We start from the raw sequence: 23,773 nt of genomic DNA, 5'->3' as shown, positions 1-23,773 counted from the left end.
TACAAGATTAATTAAAAAATTCAGTAGCCCTACTATATACAGATGATAAATGTGCAGAGAAAGAAATCAGAGAAACATCACCCTTTGCAATAGCCACAAACAACATAAAGTATCTTGGGGTAACACTAACCAAACAAGTGAAAGACTTATACAACAAAAACTTTGAGTCTTTAAAAAAAGAAATTAGATACCAGAAAATGGAAAGATCTCCCATGTTCTTGGAGAGGAAGGATCAACATAGTAAAAATGGCAATCTTATCAAAAGCAATCAACAGATTCAATGCAATCCCAATCAAAATCCCAATGAAATTTTTCTTAGAACTTGAAAGAACAATACTCAACTATATATGGAAAAACAAAAATCCCAGGATAGACAAAACAACCCTGTGCAATAAAGGAAGTTTCAGAGTCATCACCATTCTGGACTACAAGCTCTACTATAGAGCTATTGTAATGAAAACAGCTTGATATTGGCACAAAAACAGAAAGATAGAACAATGGAATCTAAATGAGAACCCTGATTTTAGAGTTGTTTTGATCTACACTCCCTGATGGCTAAGGATGTTGAACACTTTCTTATGTGTCTTTCAGTCATTTTAGATTCCGCTATTGAGAATTGTCTACAATTGTCTATTTGGTTCTGTACCCCATTTTGTAATTTGATTTTTTTGGTGTTTTGGAGACTAGCTTCTTGATTTCTTTGTAAATTTTATAGAACAGCCCTCTGTCAGATGTGGGGTTGGTGAAAATCTTTTCCCATTCTGTGGGATGCCGTTTTGTCTTGCTTACAGTGTCCTTTGCCTTACAGAAGGTTCTCCATTTCATGAGGTCCCATTTATTAATTGGGGATCTCAGTGTCTGTGCTACTGGTTTAATGTTCAGGAAGCGGTCTTCTGTACCAATTCGTTCAAGGGCATTTCACACTTTCTCTTCTAATATGTTCAGTGTAGCTGGATTTATGTTGAGCTTTTGATCTATTTGGACTTAAGTTTGGTGCATGGTGATAAGCATGCATATATCTGCAGTCTTCTACATGCCCGCATGGCTAAAATAAAAAACACCAGTAACAGTTTGTGTTGAAAAGGCTGTGGAGAAAGGGGAACACTCTTCCACTGCTGGTGGGAGTGCCAACTCATACAGCCACTTTGGAAGTCAGTATGACGATTTCTCAGGAAAATGGGAATCAGTCTACCACAAGATCCAGCAATTCCACTCTTAGGCATATACCCAAAAGAAGCACATTCATACAACAAGGACATGTGTTCAACTATGTTCATAGCAGCATTATTTGCAATAGCCAGAACCTGGAAGCAACCTAGGTGCCCCTCAACTGAAGAATGGATAGAGAAAATGTGGCACATTTATACAATATAATGTTGTGCCGGGTTCGCAGAGCCCAGAGAGTAACCCAAGGCATCGACACTCTGATGCAAAAGCAAAAGGTTTCTTTTTATTTCAAGCTGGCCAGCTAGGATCTCACTGTATGGTGGGAAAATGAGATCCCAACCAGCCAAAAAGAGAAGCTTTTAAAGGGGCAGACCATAAGGTTGAAGGCCACAAATTACAGTTTCCATGGTTACTTAAGGTCATACAAAATACAGAGTTAGTCAGTAACTATACAATTTCAGGGAGATACATTTGACTGAGATAAGACAGGGCATAGGCTTGCAGGGTTAGAGAGTCAGAGTCTGTCAGTTATCCCCCTGGCTGGGGAAATTTTATGACCAGCAATTAGTAAAGGAATGTTAACAGGAGTAGTGGACAGTTACTTCTCCTTCTCTGAGAGCAGGGGATCAGGTGCCAGTCATAGCACTCCTGATTTAAGGAAATTTTCCTTTATCATTAGATGTTCCCTTTTCAGGGCCTAAGTTTTTAAATTTTTATTAATTTAAATTTTTGGTCACTCAATAGTACTACTCAGCGGGCAAAACAAAACAAAACAAAACAGTGGAGTCTTGAAATTCACAGGCAAATGGATGGAACTGGAAGAAACCAGTCTGAGCCAGGTAACCCAGTCGCAAAAAGAAAAACATGGTATGTTCTCACTCACTCATATATGGATTTTTGACATAGAGCATAGGATTACCAGCCCACGATCCACACCACCAGAGAAGATAGGAAACAAGGAGGACTCTAAGAGATACATACATGGTCCCCCAAAGAGGGAGAAAGACACAAGACCTCCTGGGCAAATTGGGAGTATGAGGGGAGGGGAGACAGAGCTAAGAGAATGAGAAGGGGAGAAGAGGAGAAGAGGAGGGGTGAGGAGGACATTAGGGAGCAGGAAGTTTGAGTTGGGGGAAGAATAAGGGAGAGGAAGATAAGAGATACCATAATACAGGGAGCCATTATAGGTTTAAGGAGAAATCAGGTGCTAGGGAAATGTCTGGAGATCTACAACAATGACACCAGCTAACAATCTAAGCAACAGAGGAGAGGCTACCTTAAATGCCCTCCTGTGATAATGACACTGATGACTGACTTACATGCCATCCTATAGCCTTTACCCAGCAACTGGTGGAAGTGGAAGCAGACACCCACAACTAATCACTGAACTGAACTGGAATCCATTGCATAGAAGGAAGAATGATGAGTAAAGGTGTCAAGACCAGGCTGGTGAAACACACAGAAACAGCTGACCTAAACAAGGGGAAACTCTTGTTTTCCAGACTGATCACTGGGAAACCAGACTGGGACTGATCCAGACCCCATGAACGTGGGTTTCAGTGTGGAGACCTCAGAAATATATGGGGCCTCTTGTGGTAGTTCAGTACTTATCCTTAGTTTAGGAGTGGACTTTAGGAGCCTATTCCATATGGAGGGATACTCCCTGAGCCAAGACACAAGGAGGTGGGACTAGGCCCTATCCCAAAGGATATGACAGAGTCTGAAGACCCTGCTATGGAAGTCATCACCCTCCCTGGGGAGCAGAAAGGCTATGGGATAGGGAGGGAGTTAGTGGGGGGCAGGGGAGGAGGGAAGGCAGAGGGAACTGGGAATGACATGGAAAATAATCTTGTTTCTAACTTAAATAAAAATGGAGAGAAAAAAAACTTTCCTATACAATTTTGAATGTCTATTATAAATACTTAAGAAAATATATGACACAAAGGAAGAGATACAAATGTTCCATGGTTTTGTCTTTCAATACAGTTTTATTCTGGGAGTCTCCAGACACAGAAATTCACTGTTTTTATATGAATAAATTGTGTGGAGGAGAATCACAAAAAAGAAAACCCTGTTATTAACCCAAACACCTATGAACACCTGATTTTTCACAAAGAAACTGAAATTATACAATGGAGAAAAGAAAGCATTTTCAACAAATGGTGCTGGCATAAATGGATGCTGGCATGAAAAGGCCTGCAGATAGATCCATATCTATCACCATGCACAAAACTTAAGTATAAATGGATAAAAACCTCAACATAAATCCAGCCACACTGAAACTCTTAGAAGATAAAGTGGGAAATACCCTCGAACAAATTGGTACAGAAGACTACTTCCTGAACTTAAATGCCAGTAACACAGACACTGAGATCAACAATTATTAAATAGGATCAAATGAAACTGAGAAGCTTCTGTAAGGCAAAGGAGACAGTCAGCAAGGCAAAATGGCAGCCTACAGACTGGGAAAACATCTTCACCAACCCCACATCTGACAGAGGGCTGATTTCCAAAATATACAAAGAATTCAAGAAGCTAGTCTCCAAAACACCCAACAATCCAATTAAAAAGTGGGGTACAGAACTAAATAGAGAATTCTCAATAGAGGAATCTAAAATGGCTGAAAGACACTTAAGAAAGTGCTCAACATTCTTAGCCATCAGGGAAATGCAAATCAAAACAACTCTGAGATACCACCTTACACCTGTCAGAATGGCTAAAATCAAAAATACCAATGACAGTTTATGCTGGAGAGGATGTGGAGAAAGGGGAACACTCCTCCACTGCTGGTGGGAGTGCCAATTCGTACAGCCACTTTGGAAATCAGTATGGTGATTCCTCAGGAAAATGGGAATCAGTATACCACAAGATCCAGCAATTCCACTCCTAGGCATATACCCAAAAGATCCACATTCATACAACAAGGCTATCTGTTCAAGACGTTCATAGCAGCACTATTTTTAATAGCTAAAACCTGGAAGCAACCTACATGCCCATAAACCAAAAAATGGATAAACAAGTTGTGGTACATTTACGAAATGGGGCACTACTCAGCAGAAAACAAAAAATAGAATCTTGAAATTCACAGGTAAATGGATGGAACTAGAAGAAAAGATACTCTGTGAGGTAATCCAGTCACAGAAAGACAAACATGATATGTACTCACTCATATATGGATATTACACTTATACCAGATAGTTACCAAACTTCAATTCACACCTCCAGAGAAGCTAGGAAACAAGGAGGAACTTTAGAGAGACATGCATGGTCCCATGGTAAAGGGGAAATGTCCACGAGTTCCTGAACAAATTGGGAGCCTGGGGGAGATTGGAGGGAGGGAGGAGAAAGAGGGGAGAGAAGAGAAAGGGGGAAGAGAAAAAGAGGGATCAAGAAGATTGTGACAGGGGAGCAACAGAGGAGGGGAAGAAAAGAGATACCTTAATAGAGGGAGCCATTATAGTTTTAAAGAGAAATCTGGCACCAGAGAATTTAATAACAATCTATAAGGATGACCCCCAACTAACAATCTAAGCAATAGTGGAGAGGCTACCTTAAATGCCCTTCCCCTATATTGAGGCTGATGGCTTCCTTAAATGCCAACCTAGAGCCTTCATCAAGTAGCTTATGAAAACATAAGCAGATATCCACAGCTAAGTCCTGGGCTGAACTCCTGGAATCCACTTGTAGAGTGGGAGGAGTGACGAGCAAGGGGTCAAGGCCATGCTGAGGAAACCCACAGAAACAGGTGCCCTAATCAAGTGAGAGCTTATGCACCATAGCCAGAGAGCTGGGGAACCAGCATAGGTCCCATCCAGGCCCCCTGAATGTGGGTGAGTTAGGAGGCCTCTTGTGGTGGAACCAGTATTTATTCCTAGTGTATGGACTTTGGGAGCCCATTCCCTATGGAGGGATACTCTCCCAGCCTAAATACACAGGGGAGGGGGTAGGCCCTTCCCCAAATGATGTGAGAGACTTTGGTGATCCCCATGGAATGCTTCACTCCCCCGGGGGGAGTTGATGGGGAGTGGGGGAGGGACAGAAGTGGGGTCCTGGGAAGATGGGAGTGAGAGGGAATTGGAATTGATATGTAAAATAAGCTTGCTTCTAATTTAAATTTTAAAAGATGTAAAAAGCATGATGTGACTGTCGAATATTACTTGAGATGTACAATGAAACGGGTTGAATTTGGTTTGTACATGCTAAATTCAGGCATTGAAACATATCACATTAGATCCTGCTAATCTGTACAATGAATACATATTAACTAAAATAAAATTAATTAAAACTAAAAAAAGAAGAAAGGTTAGGAAGGTGTTTGCTTATTTATTTATGTTTAATTTATGTACTTGTTTTCTGAAATTTCCTTTTTCATGCTACCAGCATAATGCTCTCACAAATATAATTGTGAAACTGGAATTGTCAAAAATCAACCAAGAGAAAGAAAAAGCTCGTCTTTCCTGTCTTAATATCCCTTAGAGCATACAGAAACTATGCTTGTGAGTATTCAACTTCATGGTGACATTTCTTATACACATAGAATGTAGTTTGATACTATTCACTGCCACTGTGCTGTTCTCCTTTTCCCTTTCATATGCTTTAATTTTCATTTCTCCCTCCCTACACAAAATTAGGAATATTAACACAAGTGAAAGTATTTCATCATGTCATCTTCACTAAAATCTTAAAACGGGGATTATGATTTTACATCCTTCGTGATACTTCAGCCCATTCTATTTCTACCTTTTTCTGGCTGGATGTGATTATAAATTATGATGATGTTAGTCTTGAGATCAGATTATGTTTTGTTCTATATACCTCCATAGTATGCTTAACAGTGATATTTTAGGTATACCTAACCCTGAGAGACTCCATTTTTGAAGATTTTGATTCCATTTTTGTGAGCAGAGTATGATTAAGCTCCTGGGGAGAAACCTGAAACACCATCTGTAGCAAAGCTGATAAATGACTCATGTATCATAGTAACATATTAAAGTGAATTGAGAAAACAGGCAAATGGATATACAAAAATCCTACCAGGGAAACCATTCCAAAGAACTTATTGGACATACTAGACTCTGTAAAGATATAGTTCTCTCACCTAGTCACTATAAGATGGTGAACCATAGTACTGCTATAGCAATGGCCTCGTACTGGACTATCAAAGGAAATTCAATGTATATATTAAGTTTATAGGGATTGTACCCTAATGTCAGTTTGGTCTTGACTGCTCTGGTAGAACAGACTACACGAGCCCATCTACATCTAAACCAACTATGTTCTATTCAGACCCAGATATGCCCTGTTTTATCTTCAGTAGACTACATGATTGCATTGAAACTTCATCTGCATAGGGCTTTATGCTGTGAGTGGCTGTATCCTCGAGGTGACTAGTCTAGGCTCCTTATGAATACAGATATTACATACATTTCTCTCAGGCCACTCCAGGAATATATTTTCAATTTTATTTCTATTTTCTTATAAAAGTCATATCTGAATACCTCTTGGACTCTTTTGTAGGGTAACATATTCATCCTGTAAAATGCTGTGTATACACACATATGCATTAACTATGTGCTTTGGGACAAGTTAATTTTAGAATTTACAATTGAAATAAATTCAACTGCATTTGTCCCAGCCAAATAATCATATTCAGCTACATTATCTGGAAAATTACTAATGATGAAACAATTTATTGATATTCAATAATTTCTGAAATTGTGAAAGGACATAAACACATCTATGTCTCTAGCATGGCACATATATGGCAGATATATTACAATAACAAAAAATTCATCAAATGCAGAATAGCTTACAGCAAAAAACTTGATTTTATACTCAAAGACTATGTCTATGCAATGAGTTGGATAAATCATTCTGATCCTCTATGTCACATTAATATGATTTTCATCCAAGGATAATGTAATTTTCACTCAAAGACCAGCTAATGACACAATCATAACTTTCATCATTGCTAGTCAAATGGATGGAAGGAAATATTAAATTTCTTATATTAGTGCAAGGTTACTGAAAGGTTAAATCTTTATTGAAGTGTTAGACTGTGATTCTGCTTATATGACTTTGGCCACAACAACTCATCTGACAATGCCTGAGGTCAACAGAGTAGGGCTATATAAACTTTGTGCTGAGAGAAAGAGATGATGGATATTAGTAAGCAAATTGTAACATGTTTAAATTTTTATAATATTTAATCATTGCACATTTTAAATAAGGCAGTATGTATGATTACAATTGGAAATGTATCTGAGATCTAAACACAATAATATTTTATTATATTACATGTGACATATTGACAGATTTTTCTCATGCAATGTCAATTCATACTAACAGTCTGTGAAAAAGTATGCATGTGATTATCAGATAAGGTGACAGAACTTCAAGGCATATATATATATATATATATATATATATATATATATATATATATATGCTTTTCTTGGTTTTTCATGACAGGGTTTCTCTGTGACTTTGGAGGGTGTCCTGGAACTAGCTCTTGTAAACCAGGCTGGTCTCAAGAACATGGAGATCTGCCTGCCTCTGCCTCCCAAATGCTGGGATTAAAGGCGTGCACCACCACTGCTCATAATTATTAAAGATGTATTTTGGAAATTGATCTACCTACTATAAATTCTTTTCTACTTTCCATAGATTTCACATGTTTCTTTGTATTCTTATGTTGAAAAGTTCAACTGGGAACTAATTTACTTTACAATTGGTGATTTGTCCAGCTATCACATAGGCTCTATTATGCTATGGCAATTATTATTCACAGCCAGTATCTGTAAGACCACCATTTGTACAACTGCAGTTTATAATAGTTGCTTTTCTATTGCTATGAAAATGTACCATGATCAATGTGATTTATAGAAGGACCTTGTTTGGTGTTTATAGCTTCAGAGGGTTAGAATCCATGATTATCATGGTGGGGAGAATGGCAGCAGGCATCATGGTGAGAAGTATGGTAGCAAGCAGGGATTCATTACACCTTAGTTGTAACTGAGAACTCACAAATTGACATAGAATCATGAATCAGGGGAGTCATTCCTTGGAACATGCAGATCTGAATCTGATGACTTCATCAATTCCCTCCCCCTCAGAGCTCAGGGAACTACCATGGAAGAGGAGGCAGAAAGAGTAAAGAGCCAAAGGGTATGGAGGCCACCAGAAGAACAGGCAATGTGAAACAACTGAGTCAGGCTCATGAACTCACAGAGACCAAAGCAGCAAGCACAGGAATAACACATGTCTGTACCAGATCCTCTGTGTATATATTATAGCTTTTGTGGGACTCTGGAGTGTGTGAAGAAGTGGATCTCTGATTCTTGTGCATTATTTGAGGGTTCATTTCATTCTATTGTGTTACCTTGCCCAACTGTATTGTGATGGTTTTTGTCTTATATTTTATTTTGTTGTGATGTTATGTGGTAGAACCCTGTTCTTTTCTAATGAGTGGCAGAAAGGAAGTACATCCATATGGGAGTGAAGGTGGGGAAGACCTGGAAGGAATAGAGAAGGGAAAACTACAATCAGCATATATTATATGAGAACAAATATATTTTAACAAAAGAAAAAATCAGAAAGCACAAAAAATGACTTAATGGTGCAAGAACTAACCAAATGCAAACTTGGTCAACAAGAACAGATAATAAAAAATCAGAGTGGAAATAGAAACAAAAATACAAAGATTCAACATATCTAAGAGCTTGTTCTTTGAAAAGATAAAAAAGACTGAGACTCAGTCAAACTAATCAAAACAAAAAAGAGAGGCCACAAATTGGCAAAGTTAGAAATGAATGGTGAAGCATTAGACAAAGAATCAGAGAAATTCAGAAGAGTATAAGGAGTATTTTTAAAATCTTTACTCCATGAAGCTGGAAATTCTAAAAGAAACACTTCTCCACTGCTGATGGGAGTGCCAACTTGTACAGCCACTTTGGAAATCAGTAAGGCGATTTCTCAGGAAAATGGAAATCAGTCTACCACAAGATATAGCAATTCCACTCTTAGGCATATACCCCAAAAGAAGCACATTCATACAACAAGGACATTTGTTCAACTATGTTCATCACAGCATTATTTGTAATAGCCAGAAACTGGAATCAGCCTAGATGCCCCTCAACCGAAGAATGGACAGAGAAAATATGGTACATTTACACAATGGAATACTACTCAGTGGAAAAACAATGGAATCTTGAAATTTGCAGGAAAATGCATGGAACTAGAAGAAACCATTCTGAGCGAGGTAACCCAATCACAACAAGGCAAACATGGTATGTACTCACTCATATGTGGATTTTAGACATAGAGTAAAGGATCACCAGCCCACAATCCACACTGCCAGAGAAGGTAGTAAACAAGGAGGAACCTAAGAGAGACCTACATGGTCCCCCGGAGAAGGGGAAAGGGTCAAGATCCCCTGAGCAAATTGGGATCATGGGAATAGGGGGTAGGGAGCTAGGAGAATGAGAAGGGGTGAAGAGGAGGGATGCAGAGGACACGAGAGAGCAGAAACGTTGAGTCAGGGGAAGAATAGAAGATAACAAGAATGGAGATAGCATAATAGAGGGAGACATTTTAGGTTTACAGAGAAATCAGGCACTAGGGAAATGTCTGGAGATCTACAAGATGACACCATCTAACAATCTAAGCAACAGAGGAGAGGCTACCTTAAATGCCCTCTCCTGATAATGAGATTGATGACTGACTTAAATGCCATCCTATAGCCCTCTTCCAGCAGCTGGTGGAAGTAGAAGCAGACACCCACAACTAATCCCCAAACTGACCTGGAATTCAGATGCAGACGAGTGAAGAGCAAAGGGGTCCAGACCAGGTTGGTGAAACCTACATAAACAGCTGACTTGAACATCAGGGAACTCTTGCTCCTGAGACTGATAGCTGGGATACCAGCATGGAACTGATCCAGACCCCAAGAACATGGGTTTCAGTGAGGAAACCTAGGAAACCTACAGGACCTCCTATAGTAGTTCAGTACTTATCCCTAGCATAGATGTGGACTTTGGGAGCCCATTCAACATAGAGGAATACTCCCTGAGCCAAGACACATGGGGGTTGGCCTAGGCCCTATCCCAAAGAATACAATAGACTCTGATGACACCCTATGGAAGGCCTCATCATCAAGGGGGAGCAGAAAGGATATGTGATAAGTAGGGTTTTAGTTAGGGGGTGGTAGGGGAGGACGGGAGGAAGAAGGGAACTGGGATTGTCATGTAAAACAATCTTGTTTCTAATTCAAATAAAAAAAATTTGGGAAAAAAGAAATATGCTAAGAAAAAAAAGAAGTAAATAATTTGCTAGATTCAGTGAAATCACCAAAATTAAACCAAGAAGTCAACAACTTAGACTCATAATAAAGAAGAGGTTGATACATTAATAAAGAGCCTCTAGCTTGGCATTGGTGGCACACACCTTTAGTCCCAGCACTTGGGAGGCAGAGGCAGATGGATCTCCATGAGTTTGAGACCAGCCTGGTCTACAATAGCTAGTTCCAGGATTGCTTACAGAGCCACAGAGAAACCCAGTCTCTAAAAACCAAAAAAGAGCCTTTCAGCTTTAAAAGACAAAATTCAAGACTAGATAGACTCAAAGCAAAATTCTGCCAGACATTGAAGAAGCACTACAGTCATTTCTTCTTAAACTATTAAAAAATAGAAACAGAAAGAGATTTTTCAAACTCCTTCTATGAAGCCTTATCTCTTTAGTATCAAAACCAGTAAATTTAGGAAATGGGAACAACATTAGTGCTCTATAATCAATGAATTGATAATGAAAATGTGGTGCATGTACACTGTACTCAATTTAATACAAGCTAGTGTCATCAGACTGGAAGGATTCCCAATTGAGAAAAGGCCTCTATAAGATCCAGCTATAAGGAATTTTTCTTAATTAGTGATCAATGGCAGGACCCAGTCCATTGTAGGTGGTGCTATCCCTGGGATGGTGGTACTGGATTCTATAAGAAAGTAGGTTGACCAAGCCACATGGAATAAGCCTGTAAGTATCACCCCCTCCATGGTCTCAGTATCAGCTACTGCCTCCTGATTTCTGCTCTGCTAGAGTACCTGTCCTGATTCCCTTAAGGGCTTGTGAGAGAAAAAGTAACAGGAGGAAATAGAGTAGCCGGTTGTGGTGGCACACGCCGGTAGGATTTGCTGAAGGAAGCAGAGGCAGGCGGATTTCCACAGAGAAACCCTGTCTCAGAAAAAAAGAAACAAAAAAAGTAAAAATAAAGTAATAAAAAACCATATAAAGATAAAAAATACACAGAAAATCTGGATACTATATGCCATATTGTTGTCTTTAACTTGTTTGATTGCCGAGGAAAGGATTACTGCTGCTAAAATACATTTCATCATAAATGCTGCTAAATTAATCCAACTTATACATTTTAAAAATGCTATGACTTCAAAATTTAAGTCTAAGCACAAGCTACTTAGAAATAAAGGTTTTACTTGTATTTCCACAGAAAATCAAAAGCTATAGATTCATTCCAGACTAATATGGTTTGATCAAGCAAGACCCCCTAAAGCTGAGATGATACAGCCTTACAGACTACAAAAACAAGGACTTGGTCAGGTTTCTGTGTTTTATCATGATCCTAATGGTATAAACATCGTCCCCAATCAATAGGAAGCAGTTTAGAAAGAACGACGCCCATATTCCCAAATATTGTTTATAAATGTTTGTTTTCATTTAAATGGGGTTAGTTATAAATGATAATAAGCAGAGTCAATTTCCTTTTAAAGAAAGAAAAGGGAAATAGGATATAGGAATGAATACTTTGCATTGGTATAGATTTCTTTTATTGATACAACTTTAAGGTCAGTTTTGTGATATGTATATGTCTCCTCTTGTTTAGGTATTGTGTTTATACAGATCTTTTACCTGTAATAGTCAGAACTTATAATTAGGTTAGTTATGTTTTCTAGATATAGAGATGTATTTGAGATGGTTAGGTATTCTTCAAACCTTTCAACGATCTACAGAAATATGGCATTTAAATGGTTTAGGCTTTTTCTTGGCAGTGAGACACAACTGCTCCTGGCACACCAATTACATCAAAAAGGAAGATGGGCATAGAAGAAACTCGTTATGGAGTTTGCTTTCAACATGACAAGATTAGCCATTTGGGCAAGAAACTGCTCTTGCCTTGACTGTTTGTTGCTGTATAAGAGGAACTTTGGGTTACTGTCCAGGTAGCAAGATGTCTCTGTCAGTTCTAGAGTTTATATATTATCCTTCTGTGGTCTTTGATAGGGTTAAAGACAGATAGTTATAGTTTTCTTCAGTTATTATAAAAGATAAGTTACCCTTCTTTTTATTTAGACAGAAAAGAGGAGATGATGGGGAATGTACTACTGTGTATGTTTATATTATTGATTATTAAATAAAATACTGTTTGGCCAATGAGACAGCAAGTTAGACGAAACTAAAATTCAAAGAGGATTCTGGGAAATGTAGTAGAGAAGTGCTGATCCAGGCAGGAAATGACATAGCAAGGAGACTCATATTTAAGCGAAAGAGAAACAGGAAAGGCCCCTCTTTTCCCCTCGGCTCCTGCTCCAGCGGCAAGATGTGATCTACCAGCTAGGAGGGACGCCAATAAGGCGTCCAATAAGATAAGTCTTATAAAATATATAGGTTTATGATACGTAAGACTGAGCTAACAGATGAGAATCCTAGTCATTGGCCAAGCAGCATTGTAACTAATACAAGTCTCTCTGTGTATTCATTTGGGCCTAACTCGGGCAGGCAACTGGCATAAAGCACACACGTGGCGGTGGGGCTCAGCGGTTTATGGTGGAAAGATTTATCGTAACACTAATCATTTACTATTGGATAACACAGGAGATGCTCACCCCTGTGTTATGCTGATTCTCCCTCTCTCAGCAGTAATTAAATGCCTACAATTCCTTATCTACAGGTGGGTTCCCATGAGATTTCCTCTATCCATAGTGGCATACCTATTGTTGCTGTCATTGTTTGGGTTCTGTTTAAGCAGCTACACTGTTTAGATTTATTAATTTAGCTTCCCTATCACACCTAGAAGACACAATCACTTAGCAGAATTCTGAGACCTTTGAATCTTTTAATCTTTCTACCCCTCTTCTGCAGTATTTCTTGAATCTCAAGTGCAGTAACTGTGTTGTGATATATACAAACATACACACACACACACACACACACACACACACACACGCATACACAACACACACTTTTAAGTTGACATGGTTTGTCTTAGTTGTCAATTTGATTTCATCTAGAACCAGCTAAAACTCCAGCTGTTAGGTACTCCAGTGAAGGGTTCTCTTAATCAGATTATTTGAAGAAAGAACACTAATCCTAAACCCAGGCCAAACTTCTGGTGGCAGTCCACATAAAAGTACTACTTGCTCTCTTTCACTCTGGCTGTCAAGTTCATCTATCTTGTTGCTGTCATCACTAGGATTTTTTTTTTAATCTAAAGTAGATGAAAATATAAAACCAACAGCTTTCAAGTAATCCTGCAGGACTTCATCAACAAATTAGGACTACAGTGATACTCTGCCTCATAAATTGAACAACCACTAGATTCTTGGCCTTACCCCTACCTGTGGGGCCAGCCTCCAGCAACACAGGGCTTGAAGGAAAATCCCCAGCTTCAGTGCATACTACAGTTTTATATCTGAGAGGGTTAGGGGAAAGGACACTCACACTCTTGATGGCTTCCTTCTTTATTCTCTGTTTTTCTACTGCATACTTATTTCCACAACTTATATACTCCAACAAAATCTTTCAGGCAATATATGAATTACAATATGGTTATATTCTATTTGTCAAGTGAATTATTATATTGAGTACAGATAAAACCATGTTTTTCATTTCACTTACAGGATTAAAAACAAAGTTACCACAATAACCCACATCAATTTTCATCTAAATAACTTGCTACAAATTCACAGAATATGACCAAGCAGAGGGTATTTTTCTCAGCCAACTCTTTCATTGGGGGGGGGCTGCATATTGAGGTTACAAAGAAAGAATCAATCATTTTATTACTTATCTTGAAAAGTCAACTTATAAGGCACTTTGAAAGATTCACAAGCCCCGATTTTTATAAATAGAAAACAATCAGCTGTACTTTAAACATTTATGTTGCATGCCCATTCATCAACAGTTTCTTATATCAGGAGGTTGAGGGCAGGAATGGGTAAAAGGAATTAATCATCACCTTTGATCATCAAGCAACAGTAGAAAGGAAAGTACATCAGCTAGTAACAATTGGGATACTTTAAATGTTTCCCTGACCTTAATAAGAATTTCATCTCAAAGCTATTATGAAAATATATGATTTAATCTGTAGTTATTATGAGGCTTTGTTTCAATCAATTGATGCAATCTGAAAACCTTTGAACTCATCTCCCAACATTAAGATTAAAAGAATTTAAGCCAGCTAGGCTACTGGGACTCAGTTGTTTTTCTTAATCATTTATCTAAGCCACAGTCTATACAGCTCCTCAATAGAAACTCATGTATTCTAGCTGTGGGATACTTCCTTGTTTATGTATTTAATCATCAAAACTCTATTTAAGGGTCTGGAGAGATGGCTCAGTGGTTAAGAGCACTGGCTGATCTTCCAAAGAACCTGGGTTCAATTCCCAGCACCTACAATGCAGTTTGTAACTATCTGTAACTCCAGTTTCAGGGTATCTGACTTCTTCACATCAATGCACATAAAATAAAGTTAAATACATTTTTAAAACTCTGTTTAAACTAACATTATTATTATCAAGTAGACAGTACAGCTTAAGAAGGAATCATCTTCATAATAATACAGAGGTAAAAATGGCCAGTAGCATGGATGTTTCCATAAGATAAACACACTACATTACATGAAGTGAGGATCTCACCACACCCATTCACACCATGTCAGATACCAGAGAAAGATGGCAGCAGCAAACATGTAAAGGCACAGCAGAATCAAAGGACATCCTGGGGTCTGGGGTCTTGTCCATAGGAGATTCACCCATCAGGGAGTTGCCTCCTAGTAGGTTTATAACTTGAAATTCAATTGCCACTTGCTGATCCTCTGAGAAGGCCACCAGAATGGCCTTTTAATTATGGAACAGTCATTTTTGTACTATCTTGGCCATCTTTTCCCTTATCTTTCTGTACTGCCCTCCCTCCCTGATGCCCAGTTATTAACCCTTGCCTTGCTATTAACCTTCCTTGTAACATTTTCTGTTCATTTTATACTTATACATCTCTAATATTCAAATAGTCTCTCTTTTATTTATGTGTATTTCTTCACCACTTAATTTTTCAACAATTTTGTGACACCCTGTACCCTATATCTAACAACTGTGGCTATACACTTTCTCTTTTTTAGTAAGTTGAGGTTGCAAATACTGAGAACAGATTGATAGTTACAATAGAATGGAGAATGCATGGAAATAATGTTGTAAAGATTATGAATGAACACTAACTTATCAACAGAGAGTGGAAGGATTTGCTGTGCTATTGAATATTAGGATTACTATGAATAAAAAATATGTTATATAAGTATTAGAAGAAATGTTTCATAATATTTTCACTTTAAAGAATGAACATTTAAAGTAAAAATATTTTAGCACCTAAAATATATGTATAATTTGAGCATTACACAATCTATATAGTCTTAAAGTATAACAGGGCAACAAATAAACATGTATAATTTTATATGCCAATTAATTTGTAATTTACAAATGAAATATTTCAATTAAAAATAAAGTGTTTTCAATAATTGAACAAAAATTTAATGTATAAATAATTTGCTCAAAAGTAGAAAATAAAAGTTTCACTCTAATATATACAAAGTTTCTTTTCATTTACTTTTTATTCATTTTATTTGCAAAACGAACCATAATGTAGAAATCTTTTTTTTATTTTGGAAATTTTATTCCTGGGTTTATTTTATAATTTGTAACTATAATATACATGAATGTGGAATTTCAGAAATTGTTTTTGGTTCAAATAAATGTTAATTTCCATATGATGTGAAATCAACTAATTTTTAAATAAATTTTATTTTAATTAGAACCAACCTCATTTTATATATCATTCCCAGTTCCCACTCCCTCCCCTCCCGCCATGTTCCACACCAAAACCCCCATCCCATCTCCCATCCATTTCCCAGGGAGGGTGAGGCCTTCCATGAGGGAATCATCAAATTCTGTCAAGTCATTTGGGGCAGGACCTAGGCCCTCCCCCACGTATCTAGGCTGAGAGAATATCCCTCCATGGAGAATGGGCTCCCAAAGTCCATTTGTGCACTAGGGATACATCCTCGTTCCACTGCCAAAGGCCCCATAGACTACACCATCCTCCAAACTGCCACCCACATTTGGTGTCCTGGTTTGGTCCTATGTTGGTTCCCCAGCTGTCAGACTGAGGTCCATGAGTTCCCACTTGCTCAGGTCAGCTGTTTCTTTGGGTTTCCTAGCATGGTCTTGACCCTTTTGTTCGTCACTCCTCAGTCTCTACACTGGTTTCCAGGAGTTTGGCTCACTGCTTAGCTATGGGTCTCCGTTTCTGCTTCCATCAGCTACTTGATGAAAGCTCTATGATGTCATATAAGGTAGTCGTGTATCTCATTATCAGGGCAGGGCATTTAAGTTAGCCCCTCCACTATTGCTAAGATTGTTAGCTGGGGTCATCTTTGTAGATCTCTGTACAATTCCCTAGTGCCAGATTTATCTTTAAACCTATAATGACTCCCTCTATTGATGTGTCTCTTTTCTTGCTCTCCTCTATTCTTCCCGTGACTCAAACTTCCTGATCCCTTATGTTCTCCTCTCCACTTCTCTTCTCCACTTCTCTTTCTCCTAACTCCCTTTCCCCTCCCCCATGCTCCCAATTTATTCAGGAGCTCTTGTCCATTTCCCCTTCACCATGGGACCATGTATGTCTTTCCTAAGGTCCTCCTTGTTTTCTAGCCTCTCTGGAGGAGGTATGGATTGTAGTCTAGTAACACTTTGCTCTATGTCTAATATCCATATATGAGTGAGTACATACCATGTTTGTCTTTCTGTGACTGGGTTACCTCACACAGGATGGTTTTATCTAGTTCCATTCATTTGCCTGCGAATTTCACGATTCCATTGCTGTTTTTTTCATCTGAGTAGTACTCCATTGTATAAATGTACCACATTTTCTTTATCCATTCTTTGGTTAATGGGAATCTAAGTTGCTTCCACATTCTGGCTATTACAAATAATGCTGCTGTGAACATAGTTAAACAGATGTGCTTGTTGTATGAAGGAGCATATTTAGGTATATGCCTAAGAGTGGAATTGCTGGATCTTGAGGTAGACTGATTCCCAGTTTTCAGAGAAACCTCCATAATGATTTGTAAATTTGCTGTACAAGTTTGCACTCCCACCAGCAATGGGAGTGCATAAACTTTCACCAAAAATATAAATTAGAAGAAATTTTTTCTAGGTAAATATTATTTTTTTATAACACTAAATATTAGTATAATCCACTTGAAACCAACTTTATATCCTTTTAGCAATACTATTGAGAACAGGAAACATTAAGTAGAAATTATATGTTTTGAAATGTGTATTCTAAAAATGTAGCCATAGATCAATGTCAATCAATAAAAATATTAACAAGGCCTCATTACTTTGTAGTAACCTCGACTATTATTAAGTTTGCCTTTGAGGAATTTATTGTGTGAGATTGCTTTCTCATTATTTGAATATCATATATGTCATTGTAATCATTTATGAAATTTTCACAGTGGTATTATAAAGATGTATAATTTTCAATGCCATATCACATATTTGATCGACTTGTCCAGGTGAGATATTCCCAATAGAAGCTTTGACAATGTAATTTAATGCTATACTCTTTGTAAAAGATATTTCCAGTTCAAACATTGAGAAAGAAAATTTATATTTGTATAACTACATCAACCTAGTTTCATATATGAAAATATGATTGTGGATGCATTCTCAGTAATATACAGTCCCAGAGTTGTTTTTATAATAATGAAGACGAGTTAGCACAATCCTATGCAGTGGTTCTGGCAAGAACAAAATATTTTTGCAGGATACCTGGCTCAGAATAAAGTTCTATCTGTCTTTGTTTTAGACTGGAGTTTAGCCCAGTAGAATTTTAAATGCCCCATGTAGAATTTTAATTAACCACCACATTTAAACTCAAGGTCAAGTATTCATTATCCACAATTCTTGCAAACACTCTCATAAAGAAATGTTATATTGTATTTCAGGATTTATTATGAGAATCTCATATTATTCCAAATTTGATGTATTGATTAAACTATGCTCATTAATTGTAAGCTACAAAATATTTATAATACATCAGTGATGGTTTTAATACTTTAAGAAATCTCTCCATACAGTACTAAGTTGAGATAGTAGATAAAATACAATATCTGAAGAGTTTTTATGTTTTGTGCCCTTTTAAAATCATCAAAACACAAGATTTGGCAAAAGGTAAAAGAGTTGCATATGCTTGTCATGATGGCTCTGTCTAAGGAAATACTGGAAACATTAATGATTATTTCATAGGAGCACAGATATTATAATTTATAATTGTTAATATAATTTCTTAAAATGTGATGTATCAAAGTGAAATTTTATGGGTAGAGGATATTTAAGAGGTTGCCATTGGATATAGTTGTCATTTATATTTTATATCTTGGGGTATTAATTGAGGTAAACAACACTGTCAGTCATTTAAATAATACTGGATATCCAGTGCCTGTCTGATAGTTTTCTATGTGCTAAGAATAGAAAACAGGATTAGACAATACAATCAGAGTCATTGAGAGAATATCTATCACAATTTCAAGTATAAAATTTTAAATGTTATGTCTCTTGATATAAGCAGTATTTTCAACTTTTGTGAATATATTTCAGTTGTACTTTTTCTTTGCTAGAGAAAATTGTTCCTTAAAGAAATTGAGGAAACATACTAAGAAAACACTGATACTGTTAATGTATGGCATTTCTTTCAAAACCAATGTTTAGAAATATTACATTATAATATCAAAATTGTTTTCTCAATTTGCTCTATCACTATTTGTGTTTCTCTCTTATTTCAGTAATTACCATTTTATTCTGTAAAAATACTAGACTCAGCATGGCCTGCAGCCAAGCAACACTGACACATTTGACTTATTCTTAAGCATTCTAACTTGCTCAAATATTACCTTAAGTTATCATCTTAACTGAGGTTTCTATTGTTGTGAAGAGATACCATAATCACAGCAACACTTACAGAGAAAAACCTTTAATTGTGGGTGGTTTAGAGTTTCAGAGGTTAAGTCCATTATCATTATCGTGGGAAGTATGGCAGCATACAGGCAGATGTGTTACTGGAGAAAGAACTGAAAATTCTACATCTTGATCTGCATGCAGCAGAAGCAACTGTGGTACTGGGCATGGCTTACGAATCCATGAAACCTCAAAGTCTGCCTCCATAGTGAGACACTTCCTCCAAGAAGGCCATTCTCATTCCAGCAATGCAATACATTCTCGTAATGCCAGTCCTCATGAGACAAACATTTAAACACATGAGTCTATGGAGGACATAGCCTATTTAAATCAACACAGTTATGTTTTGGACTCTGGGTTATAAGTCACTTCAGATTTCATATTGATTAAATCAGTAGAGAATATGCTATCCCCTAGATGTCATATATACAAGGGAAGACAAATATATTTGTGTATTTCCTTCCCATTACAAAGAGTTCCTTCACTTTAATTCTAACCTGTGTCCTCTGTGCAATAATAGAAATCTTAATAAATATATTTTGTAATATATATGATATATATTAAATATATATTAATACATTAAATATTTACTATACATAATTATATACTCAGTATATTGAGTTTGCTCTTAGAAACCATCATACAGCATTCTTGTGTCTTCATTAAAATAGTTAAATATCATAAGGTGTAAAAAATCATGATAGAAATAATATCTATGAAATTATCTACATTTATTGAAATATCTGCTGTATAGGATCACTTTAATCTCTGGTGAAAACTGAATGTAATAATCACATTTAAATTCTTTACTTGTTAATAAATGTTTAAGCTAGAAAGTAATGCTTTAAGAAAATAAATATATAGCAGACAACAAAGGCACTGTGAAAAAGCAAAAAAAAAAAAAAAAACACTGTTGAAAGAAACAGAGGGAAACCCAAATAACTGAGGTGATATCCCATGTTTTAGATGAGATGAATTATTATTAAAATATCTTTACAACCCAAAACAATCTATTGATTAAATGCAATCCTTATGAAAATCCCAATTACAGTTTTCATGAATATATGAAAAGAAATACTAAAATTAGTATGGTGCTCCCAAAGTTCCTGAATAAACAAAGTAATATTGATACAGAAAATTTTAAAAAATTAAACAACAACCCCAGGAAAATTATACTGTTTGACTTTAAAAAGTACTTCAAAGCTGTACTCATAAAACAGCATGGCACTGTCATTAAAATCAGCACAAAGTAGTATCACAGAATAGAAAGCCAGAATTAATTTCTAGCTGGAGAACAGCTGGGAAGATTCTAGATAAAAGTAAAATTTCAGGTAGACAATAAGTATAAACAAATGAGGTATATTTTAAAAGGCAGTAACTGCAAATGATAATATTTTCTTGCCTTCTTGTAAATCATTAAGATAATAGATGTAAAGTATGTTCTCATAAAATTGACAACTATACTAGGTAATACACATTTTAACTTTGTCAGTATATTGCTATTCTTCCAGTGAGCACATTTTTTTTTCAGAGACAGGGTTTCTCTATGTAGCTTTGGAGCCTATCCTGGCACTCGCTCTGGAGACCAGGCTTCCTAGAACTCACAGAGATCTGCTTGCCTCTGCCTCCTGAGTGCTGGGATTAAAGGCGTGAACCACCAGTGCCTGGCCTGAGCACATATTTTAAAGCATGATGTTTTACATAAGAGATGGACAAATATTTAAAAATAATATGAAAAAAAGTATAAGAGATATTTTCTTTGAATCTGTAATCTAAACCATTTATTATAAATACATGAGAATTTTTAAATAATGAAATGCTTCTCAGAATATTTTTGATCCTGGCTTAATACAAAGTTGGACTTACCTACCTGAGAAAGAGAATGTTAGATATTCTCAGACTCATGTATAAAACACGATATTCATTAAAACAACAATTGAGAATGAGCAAAGAAACTGACAAAAGACATTGATGTTAGAGTAGACTGTGAATTTGAATAAACATTAAAGAGGACTCTTTTAATGTTTAAATGACTTGAATATACATACACGTAGAACTTAAACTTAAGTACAAGATTTTATGTAGAAAGTGTATCTATTTCAAAATACACCTGCCAATGATGTGCAATGCTCTTCAGTTTCTAATTTATTTCTTTTTTCTGTGCTTTGTGAAAAGACTAATAGGGGAGTAGTAGCAAAAAGAAATAGACATCTGCCTTAGCTGACTTCTGAGGAAGTCACAAACTGCAAATATTATTTCAGTATTAGAATATCATGAAATTAATCAATAGTAGTCTTATTTATTTCTTGTTCTGAAAACCCAAAACTTACCAAAAACTAAGATGAGTCCCCTAGTGGAAGATAATTCAGAGCATTCTATTCAATCCCACTCATTTAGCAGACAATGGAAACCTGGAAATTGTACCCAGAGAAGAAAAATATTATTCAAAAATTCTCGATGACTTCATACTTGATCTGAGAACTAAGATGTGTTATATTTTTAATTAAGTACATTTCCACTCACTATGCCACAGTATCTGATTTTGCTCACTACGATTTATCATAGTCCTGTTCATATACCAAAGAAACTGGCGGTAATCTTAATATAATTGTTCTTAAATGATAGTAAAACACTTAGAAAACTGCGTACTCTACTGCACTGTAGATCACAAAATATTAACTAACCTCTTATCTAAATAGAGGAGTCATCAAACAGAGATCTGATGAGAAAAATAAAGACACAGATAATTTGAGTTTGAGCCTTGATTATATTTCTATTTGTAAATTAGCCAGAAAAAGTACAACTTGTAAAGAAATTCCAGAAGTAGAAAAATATGTCATATTCTCAAGAAGTCAAGTTAGGAAATTGAAAAACTTTTTGTCCCATGTTAGAGTGCAGGGATACTATTAATTTTCTGCAGCATCATCATATTCGACTTGCAATTGTTAAGTCTCTCAACCTAGATCAGAGCCAATTCATATTTGAAGGATTTTTTATTTTATCACCAGTACATATTTGACCTGTTTAATGACTGTCCTAACAAAACTGTAAATTGCAAATATTTTCTTTTCAATGCAAACTACTCAACATTCTACCATGTTGCCATGTCATGAAGGAGCAGATGTTTAGTAAGAATTTCTTGGAGCTGATGAGAAAAGTTGTCTGAGAAAATTGTACTCTCAATCAGACATTACCTTGAACAAGCCTCAGGCTTATAATAACTGAGAAATCTTGGGACAGAAAAATAATTGAATCCTCACCAAAACTCTGAAAAATCATAGTAAATAAATTCCTTCCCAGAAAAATTGTTCTTTACCTTGGCTGTTGTGTACTGTACTATATAGATGTACTAGTTGTATGGATATTTTGATGATAAGAAACCGAGGAGCACTCTTATATAAGAATATCATTTGTTTATATAGTGATTAGGATCTAAGATATTTTATTGGTAACTTCTAGGCTCTAAACATTTCAGTCTAATTAATGTGGAAAATAAAAGAGTTGCTTTTCAAGAAAGCCTCGTTTGTAAAAGATATCTTGTTGATTTTCCTGAAAAGCACAGGAAATATTAGGGAACATATTTTCCTATCATATTTTCCTGCTGGTGTCAAGATTTCAGGATAAGCCAACCAACTGATACTAATAATTTGGAGATAGAATTAAAGTTCATCAATTAGTGTATTTATAACTGTACTGGAAACTGGTTGAAATTTAAATGTACATTCTTAAAAAAGTTACCTAAGGAAAGGAATTTGTGCCACCTTCAATATTTTCATTTAAAATAGTTGATGAAACTATTTAGTTAACACAAAAGGATCCAAAGTATTTAACAAACATTGTATACATTATTTGGGATAGAGACTGATATCATTATGGAAACCAGTTATAAGTCCAAAGATATGCAATCTGATATAATTCTTTAATAAAGCCTGTAAGTACTCATATTCCACAAGAATTTTGGTCAATTACACATTATTTGATACTGAAAATAAATTACTTGTTTAGTAGAAAGTGATAAATTCAGTTTATAGTAATTATACATAGACCATATAATTAAAATGTTATAACATTCCAACTCTTAAAAATGGGTGGTTATATTTGGGATCTAGCATTGTGGCAAGAGGTGACAGAATAAAATATAAACTTATTTTAACCATTTTCTAAACATTCTAATTAAGGGTAAAACATAGTTCTGAAGGCAAAATATGCCAACAGTGTAATGGAAATATCATATGGCTGAATAATGACAACTGAAAAAATAAGCAACATGATCCTCTATGCTGGAAAGTGCTCCAAATTGACCCAAA

This window comes from Cricetulus griseus, chromosome X (assembly GCF_003668045.3).
Source record: "Cricetulus griseus strain 17A/GY chromosome X, alternate assembly CriGri-PICRH-1.0, whole genome shotgun sequence".
Classification (NCBI taxonomy): Eukaryota; Metazoa; Chordata; class Mammalia; order Rodentia; family Cricetidae; genus Cricetulus; species Cricetulus griseus.
Note: the sequence above shows the minus strand (reverse complement) of the source record.